We start from the raw sequence: 12,163 nt of genomic DNA on the forward strand, positions 1-12,163 counted from the left end.
TACTACACGACAAAGCCAGTTCCTAAAAATATCACATCAACCACATTCATCTCTCCCTTTCCCTTCACTTAAAAACCGCTCACAAAGTAACTGGACATTGCTGAGATGTACATGCTGTCAACTGCACCTGTAAATACCACTGCCCTGACAAGTCATTGAAATGGCACTGGAATCAACCACTTTTCCTTCTGACCTACACTAAGATGTCATTCCTGAAAATGGCCACCAGATGGCAGCAGACACTAACAGATGAGACGCATAGGCCAGGAAGGGCTGGCCTGGAAGGTTCCTTGGCTTTTTACCGTGACTACAATCACAGGCACACTTTTCATTTTCCCCAAACAACGTGACTGCACAAAGTCGTCACTGTTCTGTTCCGCTGCCCTCTGCCACCTTACAGGCAACTTCACCATTCCATCACCACACGAGACTGTTCTCTTGCGGATCAAAGAACTCTTCCCTGTGCCTTCTGCATTCTTGGAGTGAATGGAAATTTCTCTCCAAAAAGAAAAATTCAGAAAGAAACTAAGCGGCTGTACAAAGGTGCAAGGTATAGTGAGCACTGCGGATGAATCACCACTGTGCGGCCAGGATGGAACCGTTTTTTCCAGGTCACCAAACAGAAACGTACGCTCTCGCCTTATCCTGAAGCTTACGTGTCTTCTGCCTGCAAACTCTGGACTCTTTCCCTTTGGTGGACCTTTCAGCTGGTCTGATGGGGAATGGTACCTGTTGCCAGTCACCTGCTAGTTTTCCACATGGAACTCCTTCTGCGGGACTCCCTCAAGATCCCAGCACATAAACGAACTGATCTCCTTTGGATGAAGACCGCCCTTTGGAGGGGGGAGTGGTGGTTCCTTTCTTTCCCCACAATCTCTCCCGTTCCACGTTATTCTAACACAGCAATGACCCATCCCCTACTCACGATTTCACCTGAAAACTGACCAGATCCCTTATGTTTCACCGGAGAAATGCATGTGGATATGTGGTCAAGAAGCATCCCCCACCACCCTGCTTAACTTCTGTGGAACAAAAAAGTCAAAGGGATAATGTAACACAGCTGGTGCAAACGATTTTCAAAGTCCGATTAGGATGCTTTCTGTACGTTGCCTGTCTCCCTGCTGTCACAACATGATCTGTCCTCAGTGAACGTCTGTCCTTTATGGCTCTCCACTGCACCTGGGGCGCTACACCCGTGGAGCAACTGCACACGAGGAACCTCCGGCATGACACTTGGCAATCCGCTTCTGACACATGCCATCCTTCACAGCGCCTACTCCATGCACACCACAGAGCTTTTTTCCCTTACAGTTATGCTTCTACCTTTCTGGATGTGACAGAGCCTAATGTGCCAAAAACATAGCTCACAGTCATCCATCTTCAGTGTGAAAATGGACACACACATATTCACCAGTTTGAATGAGTTTTTTTACACACAAGCATATACGACAAGTCTCACAAAAGATTCTAAAATAATGGCTTCAAAGAACCTTAAACACAACTACACAGGACCGGAGTCACTTGACAGGCAGGGGTGGGGGCACAAAAACTTTGTGGCCACGCCGATTTCATGCAATATTCAACCAGCCTCAGAGCATCGAAATCCTATGTTCTTGGACCTCATAGCACTTAAGCTGCCATTCACTGAGAATGGATGACTAGAAGGTTCTGTCCTTCCAAACTTATGAAATGGACTCCTACTGAACCTCTGAAGTGAACCACCATTGGAATGACAAAATAACTTGACCTGAAGGATAGTGAACATGCTCCGTACCAAAACTTGACAAAGAAGTCTTTACTCTTAAATGCTCAGGTTAGAAACAGAAGCTGGAAATGTACACATTGCGCACCCTTATGAGGAACCTGAAGTACTAAACAAACTCCAGGCAAACAGAAGGAAATGAGCCTGTAGACATGTCCGGAAGAGCATAGACATAAAATACAAGCACGGGTATTTTACTTTATTTTTTTTACCTCTTGGTGGAGAATTTTAAGTAAACTGTACCTGGGCATTGTTTAAAGAAGCTGCAATGGACAAAGCAAATGAAAGATGAATTTCAGGCACACTTGCACTTGTAGAAATCTGAATCTATTGCGCTACACAGCGAGATCTGAAAATGTAACAAGGTGATTGGACAGAGCTGACATTGGGACGTTTTGAAATGCTCGTGTAAATACCACTGTCATGAAAAGTCACTGATTCTCCACTGGGTTTGACCACTTTTCCTGCAGCCCTACACTACGGTGTCATTTCCCAAAATGGCCACGAGATGGCGGCAGAGACCAGCAGATGGAACGCATAGCCTACTAATGGCCTGGCTGAAAGGGTCCTAGGCTTTTTACTCTGAGATGCAATGACGGGCACGCTTTTCATTGTCCCCCCACGACATAACTGCACAATGTCTTCACCGTTTCCATTCCACTAACCTCTGGCACATTCTTGTGATTTTACCATTCCGTCGTCCCACAACATGGTTCTCTTTTGGAGCAGAGAACTCTTCCAGGTGTCTGATGCAGTCTTCCAGGGAATGGAAATTTCTCTCCATAAAGAAAAATTCAGAGACATGAACTAAATGGATGTAAGAAGGAGCAGGGTCTCTGAGTACTATGGAGGAATCGGGACTGCACAGCCAGGCTGGAAGCGTTTTCCCTGGTCACCAAAGAGAAATGTGCTCTCTCACCTAATCCTAACCTTGCGCATCTTCTGCTGACAAATTCCAGACTCTTTCCTTCGGGCGGAGCTTGCAGTTAGTATGATGGGAAGCAATACGTGTTGCCAGTAACCTGCTGGCTTTCTGAAACGAGCTCGTACTGCAGGACTCCCTCCCGAATCCACCACAAGGCCATCATCACCTCCTTTGGACAAAGACCGGCCTTTGGAAGGGCGAGTGGTGGTTCCTTCCTTTGCCCACCGTCTCTCCCGTTCCACATGATTCTCAAATAGCAAAGATTCATCCTACCCCCCAAAACACAGACTTCATAGAAATGGAACGTTTTCATCATGTTTCAGTGGAGAACCACTTATGGAAATCTGGTCAAGAAGCCTCTCCCACCATCCGGCTTCACTCCTGTGGAGCCCAAACGTCCACGCAATTGACGTAACCAAGCTGGTGCAAATGATTTTCAAAGCCTGATTAGGATACTTTGAACATGTTGCCTGTCTCCTGCCTCCCTGCCTGTCTCTCAGTGAACACCTGCTGTTGAGGGCTCTCCACTGCACCTGGTCTGCCTACCCCTGGGACAAATCACCGTGAAACTTCACAATCCACTTCTGACACGTTCCGTCAGTCACAGCATCTTCTCCACACGCACCACAGATCTTTTCTTGCCAGGCATGTGTTCTGACTGGGAATCCAACTGGAGACCCCTTTGGTTTACAGGCCGATGCTCCATCCAATGAGCCATAACACCCAAGCAGACATCTAGATTTTTTAAAAACTTGAATAGTCCCTTCTGATGAGAAGACATTCATAGAAATGGTACAATATAAAAAATACCAGAGAAGATGTTCCATGGCTATATCACAGCACACTACCCCTTCCCAGACACTACAAAGGCTGTACTGAGAAATGTTGATGATCAAAAACAATAATTAGAATGATTGACCGTTTCTTTCATGAATGTAAAGTATTGCAGACCTTGTATCAAATAATTTGACATTTCCTCAAAAAAATGATCCTGTGTTCAATAATTCTACTTAGAAATATATAGCTGAGAAAGTGAAAACAGATGTTATAACAAACTTATACAGGATTATTCATAACAGCACTGTTAACAACTGAAAGATGGAGACTATTCAAATGTCCATCCACAGATAAATGAATAAACAAACTTTGCTTATTCTGTCATGGAAAAGGGACTGTACCCAAAGGGGGTTTGCCCTGGAAAGGTCTCTTGTGTGTAGATTCTTGACTTCCTGCAGCACAATTGCACAACACAAAGCCAGGGAATTTGGAGAGTTTGTACATTAAATCTAAGGACAGTGAAACAGAGAAAGGGCTTCAGAGAAAAGAGGCACAATCACAGCAACAAGAGTGAGCATAGGTGGAACTGCTTCTTGGGAAACGGAAAAGTTAGACACAAAGAAGGTCCTTGGAGACAGGATCAGGGGGTGAGCCTGGGACGAGCTGCTGCTGCCCATGGCTCCCCTGGCTGCGAGTCTCCTGGGGACCTTTGGAGAGAAGGAGAAACAGAGCGAAGATATGCAGCAAAGAAGAGAAGGGAAGGCGCACGTGTGCTCAACAAACAGTGCACGCTGGGTCCTTTTTTTAGGGTTTTACCTGTTTTCTAACATTGAGAACTTTAGAGGGGGTCCTAGAAGAGCAATCTGCACACAGTACTCTGACTTCCAGGGCTGTCCTTTCATGTGCTCATGCAACAAAACGAGCACACAGAATGATCAGGGTCCTTCTCTGGTGATTTCTCCTTCAGAAAAGTCACCAGAAAAGGGCTGGGACTGCGGTGGGTCTTCCCCTGCGTGGTCTGCAATGTGTGAACCATTTACTCTCAAATATCCTTGGTTAGGGAAGATAAGATCCTCAGATTTATTACCGGGCTGTAAATCATTGTTGTTACTCTGCTATCAAACTCACTTTTCCCATTCCACTACCAAGGAATTTCCCTACCTTTTTTACTAACCTGCCTCGACTCCATTCACTTGGGGACTCATATTGACATTGAATTGGACACAATGATCGTCTGTTGACCCACACCAGTCACCAGAGCCAAACTCAGGATCCTGGACACAGACCTTTGACTCTGAAACCTGGACCCTGGAGCGGACCCAAACCAAAATTGGGACTCCAGGCCCAAAGCCCGAAACCCTAAGCCGTGTGCCCTCAACCGAGCCAGACCGTGAAGTCTGAAGGCCAAACACCAGATGCCAAGAACTGACATTGGACACTTAATGCCGAACTCCATACACCAAAACCAAAAGCTTCATCTGCAAGTGGACCTCACATGCGAGCCCAGGACACAAAGCCACAACCTAAGAGGTGCGAGACCGCAGACACACAACTGAATGCATTTTGACTCTGAAGCACAGGCCCTGGACACAGGATGCACATTGATAACCAGGACCTTATGGCCAGAATTTGGAGTTGGGGCCAGACACCGGGCCCCGGTTGCCAGAGGCCACAGGCAGAAGCTGAACCGGATCCTCCCATTGTAAACAACGCTGCCATTCAATAAGATAAAACCCACGTCTCTCCAAATGCAAACTTCAACCTTTTACCAAACCAAGCAGCGATAGGCCAAAAGACAGAGCGAACAAAAAGGATGCTGACCTTGCAGGGCAGACGTCCATGGTCTCTCACTTGCAACAGGTTCAGGAGTTAGCATTGTCTCGCCGTTCATTCCTCACCGGCAATTTTTTAAAACTGGGGGGGATTAAAAAGCAGTTATTTTCCTCAAACCTTGTCGGCTCTAACACATGTGGGATAATAATCAAAATAACATAATCTGATCAATACAGGATATTCCACATTTCATATATGCATGAGCACAAACGAAGACCAGACAATGAGGTGATAGCAGGGATAAAGAACATTTGGGAGGATGGGGAAACAGGGTCTTATAGAGGTAAAATGGGTGATAGGTAATTGATGAAAAGTGCAGCATTCGTGGGATGTGACTTTTTTGGAGGCAATCCTACAAACTACTCAACACAAGGGAAACTAATAAACTCTTCCCAATTTCATGACTGTGATCACTCAGTTGAGAAGAGGTTACTTTGCTAAACTTGTTAAATCTTGTGGCAACAGCAGCAGACATGGCCTGAGAGAGCGACCGCCTGCCAGCAGGGCCTTGCACTGCGCACAGGGGGTCAGAGGACTGACTGTCCCTGTCCAGTGCAATGCGGACCATCCTCCTCTGCCTGCACCCAGCAGTGGGCAGAGGGTCCCGCGAGTGCAAGGCACGTGACCCCGAAGCCACAACTGAGAGGAAGGCCACAGCCACACCAGTGAGATGATGAGATTTGTCATCTCGCCTGACACATGAGATGGCAACAGAGAGACACACTTGGGACAATTTTCAAAGGGACCATCCTGTGCAAAGGCGAGTTTTAACAAATTTCAAAGGACTAAAATTGTATACGGTATGTTTCTTTCTGTCGTTGCTGTTAATATAGAAATCAGGAACAAAAGGTAACTAGTATGGCCTGATACTTAAAAGTAACTACATACACGTCTCAGTAACATTGCAATCAACATTCATTGATGTTCTAACTACACTCAACCACTTTTCCTGCTCACCTGCCACTAACATGTTATTCCTGAAATGCCCACTAGAGGGCATCAGAGATGCACACTTGGAACACTACTATTTGCTTGGCCAAAAGGTTCATTGGATTTTTAGGTAAAGACACAATGAAAGAGACGTTTTTCGTTTTCACCAGTAATGTCATTCAACAACGTATTCACCATTTTGTCCCACTATTCTGCAGTCTTTCAGGAATCTTCATAATTCCATTCCATTTTACTAAAACTTTTTATCTTTTGGCCAAGCCGATACAAAGCCAGTTTCAACCAGCATTGCAGCAATGAAATTATATACAACGTGTTTCTCTGAGCGCTCCTATTGCACTGAAGCTAGAATTCACTAAAAATGCGTCACTGGAAAGTCCTTACATTGGGTAGTTAGGGAATACACTCCTCAACAACCTCAAAAATAAAGCACAATTTCAATTACAAGATAAACTGAATGGTGATAAAGATACTGCATACCAAGACTTATGGAAAATATCTTCACCCTTAAATACACATTATCAAATATAAAAGCTGAAGATATACAAGATTTGTGCCCATACTTAGAATCTAAAATAGTAAATTAAATCTAGAAAAGTAGACAGAAATGTGCACATTGACATATCTGCAAGTGTATATACATAAAATGAAAGCACTTCTTTTTTTAACTCTTGGGGTAGTATTTTGAAATTTTTTTCCTTGCTGTTAAAGTAAGCACCAACAAAGTCAATTGAAAATGCTTTTCAAACACACTTGGAACTTTTTAAAAAAACAACTACAGTGAGCTATAATCCAGGTTTCAACAAATGTCACAAACTGTTTATTGCTCTCTTTGCCATTGATCTGGAAACCAGTCACAAGGTAACTAGAAAGTCCCTATATTTAGATGTTTTAAAACACACTTCTAAATACCTTCCCAAAATAAATCACAGACTGGAAAATAATTTACGTAGAAAAATAATAAAAACCCTACATACCAAACCAAAATCTTTCTGCTATCAAAAATGATAAAAGCCTCAAATTGTTTCTCAACCAAAGGTGACTTTTGCCCCCTCAAGGGGGCTTGAGGCAATGTGCTGAGTCATCCTAGATTGTCCTGAGGGGAAGGGAAGCCAGGGTGTGGGCAGTGAATAGAGGTCATGGATGCTAATAAGCACCTACAATGCAGAGGACAATCCCCCAGGAGAATGATTTATGTGGCCCAAAAAGTCCGTAGTGCTGAGAATGACAAACCCTGTTCTGTATCCTGAAGACTCCATTAGAATACAAACAGCATGTCCCTTTGCATCCTATGCCTGAAATGCTGCCTTTCTTGGAACAGGAAGCATGGAAGCTAAAACTTAAAGAATAAAAAAGGCCAGCAATCTGACAAATGTCGGGGAGAAGTGTCCTAGACAATAGATCGGGAGGCAAAGGAAGACCCGTCCACTTAGGAGCCCGAATCACACTGTGATTAAACACAGTACTCGTCTGAGGATCCCTGCTTCTCTCCACTGCTCCTATGTCACCGTAATAACTTCTTCATAATGTCACTTAGAACAAAGATTCTTACTCTGTTACATTCCACATTTCACCGTCTCAAGTTTTCCTCTTTGAAAATGTGGACATTTGCCACACTCTGTGTTCCTCAGATTACCTCCCCGGGGCACATTCCCTGTAACAAAATACTTCGGATTTCTACAACACCATGCTTCCAGGCCCCAAACTCATTTAAAATGCTAAGAAGGATGTTACTATTTTATTGAGTATGTATGACTAACAAAGAAAATGTTTCTGTCTCCTCACATTACCTCACTTCCTGTGTTCTTTCAGGCTTTAACTATTTCTAGGTCACCTACAGCTACAACCATTTAACGATCATTATTGCATGAGAGCATGTTTACCTTCGTAACTCATGAGAATTGACGAAAAATAATCACAAATAGAATTTAGTGCACTGATGGGAAAATAACATGCAGAAATAAATATATAGAAATAGTAAAGTAAATATATAATTTTGTAAAACGACTCAAAAAACCAGGTAAAAAAAACAAACCTGGGAATAAACTTAACAACGACATACAGGATCTGTATGAATGAAATTGGAAATTGCTACCCAATAACAGAAACTTTAGCAAATGGAAAATATCATCTTGTTTTTGGGTTAAAAATGGGTATCATTGTATATCCATAGACCAAAGTTATCTATAACTGAAATATACTCTAGATAAATATAGAAAAGTGGTCCCACAACAAGTGGTCAGCTAAATTGGGACCTGAGACATGTACCCCAGAAACAGTCTGGCCCCCTTTTCTGCTCCCCATAGGGTGGCTGTATCTACCTCCCAACCCCCCTCACCTCATAGCCCCTACGCAGCTCAGCTCCTGTCCCTGGATTGCGTTGCTTGCATCAGCTTAGGCTGTGAACAACACCTCGGGACCACGGCGACCAGCAGCCACCGGCAGCCGGCAGCACCTAACTTCCAGCGCGCGTGCTTGCTCATCTCTCCACCAGAATTGCGAATCCCTCACGCCCCTCAGCCTAAATTTGCCTCCCACCAAGCCCCACCCACATCTGCGGCCCCCTCTCACCTCCAGCCCAGTCCTGCCTCTGACCTCAGACAGGCCCCGCCCCTCATCTGTAGGTTTCATTTTTAGTGGTCCATTTCAACCAAAACAGCCAGGAATCAAGTATACTTGTGAACATGCTGTTTAATGAAAAAATACATTAATAGTATATACTTTATAAAATTAAGGACAACTCTGAAAAAGAACTTGTTCAGACAATAAAAAGAAAAGACACAAACTGGAAGAAAATGTCAATTACCTAAACAATAGGGTGAAAGAAGATTGAAAGTGAAAGAATGGGAACAGATACACAGGATGCTGCAAAAGCAGCTTTACAGTTGTTCACATGGAAAAAAACATCATAATTATTAAATAATAAAGCAACATTAAGCTTGGTCTCTCTAAACCTACTTTTGCCCACCCTGTATTATGGAAACATAAACCACATGAAAATTACATAATAACATGCAGTAGACTTGAAAGTAAAAAGCATGACTACAGAGGATGAGTACTTCCTATCAAAAAGTTTAATTTACCCGGAATATCCAAATTCACCATGTACTTAATGTCATAAACTTAAATTATATACAACACAGACACAAACAAAAATTTATAATCCTAATAGATTTAACAAACCTATCTCATCAGGAATACAGCATTCCTCTTTCAGAAACAAGAGACCACCTCAAAAAAATTCAATGAGAACATGAGAAACACCATGAGCAGCAAATTACGTTCAACATTCACAGATAACCGACTATACACAGCTTTTCCTGCTGGCCGGCCCTGAGGTGTTATTCCCAAAATGACCACGAGATGGCAGCAGAGATGCATGCTTACAACGTTTTTTACATTGACCATATTGTAATGAAGTTTTTAAAAAAATTCCAAGCATTGAAATTACATGAAGTTTCTTGCTCTCACTGTAGATAATTTAGAAGTCAGTTGTAAATGTCACCAGAAAATTCTTACACTTACAAGATATGAAATACACTTCTAAATATCCCTCTAAATGAATCACAATTGAAGTTAAAAAATCATTCCAACTGAGTATTTAAAATCATGCATTAAAAATGTATGTGAAAACACAGTGACAAATCTGTACATTAGTGGGAAACAGTTGCAAATTCACATGTTCTGTATCCATATTACAAGCCCAGAAAAATAAATTAAATCCAGAGAAAGTAGAAGAAAGGAAATAGGCAAGGAGAGATGTCTGGAAGGGTATATAGTTAAAACAATAGCAGTTGTTACCTGTTTGGGTAGGATTTTGAATTAATTTTTATTTTTCTCTATAATTTAAGTAAGCTGCCACAAAAAAAGGCAGTCTCAGTTGGGGTAAAGAGAGAGAGAGAGAGAGAGAGAAGGTAAAAGAGGAAAACTTGGCATAATTTAAGAATAAAAATAACCTACACAGCTCTGGTGACAACACCAGAGGCCTTTTCTCTGCTCACCCAGCCCGATCTCCTCACTAGGAGGGACCCTTTTTCCAATGTGCGTTTCTTTGTTTGCAAATGCAGCCGAGCAGAGAGGAAATGACAGGACCAGACCAGAAAGAGCAGAGAAACGCTGAGCAGCACAGGGTGAGGGGGAACTTGCCCCGGGGCTGCCTCACTTCAGGGCCCCCTCACAACCATGATGCTTTCACAACTAAGCAGCAGCACCACTGGGCTGACCCACAGAGGTGCTGCCTTATGATTCACCTGGAACAACCGAGCTTCCTAACAGCCTTGCTGTGCTCACAACCATTACTTTCAAAACGGAGCTATTTGCACTACATAACGTTTCCTTCTTCCCCACACCCCAACTCCGGAACTCCTGCTGGCATTGAATTGAAGCCAATGAACATCACTTCACAGATGCCAGATGCCACAGACAGACTCAGGACAGAACACAGGCCTGAGGGGGGACAGAACCTGGACCCAGGAGCAGACCCAGAACCAAAAGCTGAACCCCACACCCCGGCCCCAATCCCAAAACCGTCCCTACAAACCAAGTCAGATCATGGATCCTGAATGCCATACACTGGACACCAGACACTGACAGAGAACCCTGGACACCAGGTTCCATACATCAGACCCTACAGCCAGAGCTGCACCAACATCAACAACAAACACCAACTCAGGACATGAAGCCACACCATAAGAGACTCCAGATCCCACACACAGATTCAACCTCAGGCCACAGACCCAGGACACAGAACCCAGATCTGTAACCAGGACCCCACAGCCACACTCCAGGGTTACGGCTGGACAATGGAGCCCAGTTGCCAGATGCAGGAGCAGAACCGAGTCCTCACAAGGTAAACAGAGCCAGGAGCCCATAAAAAACATTCCTGAATCTCTAACTCCAAGCAGCTGGCCTCAGAAACAGGTTTTCATGCCAATGTAAGTATACAAGAGAAGAAAATAACTCCCAGCACTACTAAATTATACCAAGCCCTGCAGAAATAGACCAAAAAGGCTGACAGAGCAAAAAATAATAATAATGCTTACTTTCGCCAGGAGATGCCCATGATCTCTCAGAGACTAACTACACTTTCCAGAAGTTACTGTCCCAGCCATGAATGTCACATGGCTGGATAACCAAACCTGTGGGGATTAAAAAATTATTTTTTATCATACCTTCTACATTCTCACAGCTAAGATGACAATCAAATCAAATTAATCTGATTAATGGGAGGTATTCAATGTCTAATACATCGACAAGGGGAATTCACATTCAAATGAATACCAAATAAACTGAGGTGATATTGGGTATATAGGGTATTTTGGAATATGGAAGAACAGAGTCTTAGATTTCAACAGTGAAATGGGGGACATGCAGGTAATTTAGGAAAAAAGCCAGCATACCTGGCAGGTTGATTATTGTTGGGCAACTCCCAAAACTTTAAGACACGAGGAGACGGTAAGAGGGTCAACAGGCTCTTGCTAGGAGTGTCACTGTCTGAAGCTGAGGTGATGGTGCTGAAGCTCTCTTCCTAAACCAAACTGTGGCCACTAAACCTCTTAGGAAGAAATGAGATGACAATCCTAAGTAATTTCTCAGTCTTCCCTTCCTTTTAGCAATAATCGCGCCTCAGATAAACCTCTTTGGCTACGATACTGCCACTGCGCAAAGATCACCCTTCCCTTCCTTAAAAGCCAGTTTAAAATCAACGTGCCAAGTGCAAAATGCTAGCCCTCTTCATTGCCACCTTTGAAACTTCAAATACAAGTTGTATATCCACAAGCTACATGAGAACATTGTTCCATATTTCACTGATATAACCATTCTGTTCTGAGAATAAGTTACTTTACTTAAATTGTTACATCTTCCTTAAGTAAATGGTGACGTACACGTACTCCCCAAATTCACCTCATATTAAACAC

At 43.4% G+C, this 12,163-nt stretch overlaps 1 pseudogene; it reads right to left on the reverse strand.

Moving 5' to 3' along the window:
- Positions 1-11,847: 11,847 nt before the first annotated feature.
- Positions 11,848-11,914, reverse strand: LOC128781293 (U4 spliceosomal RNA; annotated as a pseudogene).
- Positions 11,915-12,163: the final 249 nt, after the last annotated feature.

This window comes from Desmodus rotundus, chromosome 6 (assembly GCF_022682495.2).
Source record: "Desmodus rotundus isolate HL8 chromosome 6, HLdesRot8A.1, whole genome shotgun sequence".
Classification (NCBI taxonomy): Eukaryota; Metazoa; Chordata; class Mammalia; order Chiroptera; family Phyllostomidae; genus Desmodus; species Desmodus rotundus.